Raw genomic sequence first — 477 nt, 5'->3', positions numbered from 1 at the left:
AAGGCTGAGATCAGTGTGCAGTGTGCCTGTGTCTGGAACATATCTTCGGAACGATTGTCTCCCTGTGACGTCACAATGGTTCCTCCCTCACTCGTGCGTCCGATGCCAGTGTCCTCGTCACCCTAGGAACGAATGGATGGTTTGTGAGACCGATGTAATTGTATGATTATGTCATCCGTTGTATTAACGTGCGGGTGACGAATTTTAAACCACAGTATGTTTGTGCGTTTCTCTCTCTAGATGTCTCTTATACATCGCGTGAATAAGAATCCAGCGGAAGGAGAATCTTGAACGAACTGAGAGAACAGAGGATTGAGAGCAGCGCCGTAGCGCGTCGTGAAATACACAGCGCTATCAACAGGTCACCGAGAGAGCGTGGCAACGTGGCTCCTGCACGAGAGAGGGAGAGAGAGGGAAGTGAAGGCTACACGCCCACACCGCCCGCGTAGATCTTATCAATCAACACGCCCTAGGGGA

Source organism: Penaeus monodon, chromosome 27 (genome assembly GCF_015228065.2).
Source record: "Penaeus monodon isolate SGIC_2016 chromosome 27, NSTDA_Pmon_1, whole genome shotgun sequence".
Taxonomy (NCBI): domain Eukaryota; kingdom Metazoa; phylum Arthropoda; class Malacostraca; order Decapoda; family Penaeidae; genus Penaeus; species Penaeus monodon.
Note: the sequence above shows the minus strand (reverse complement) of the source record.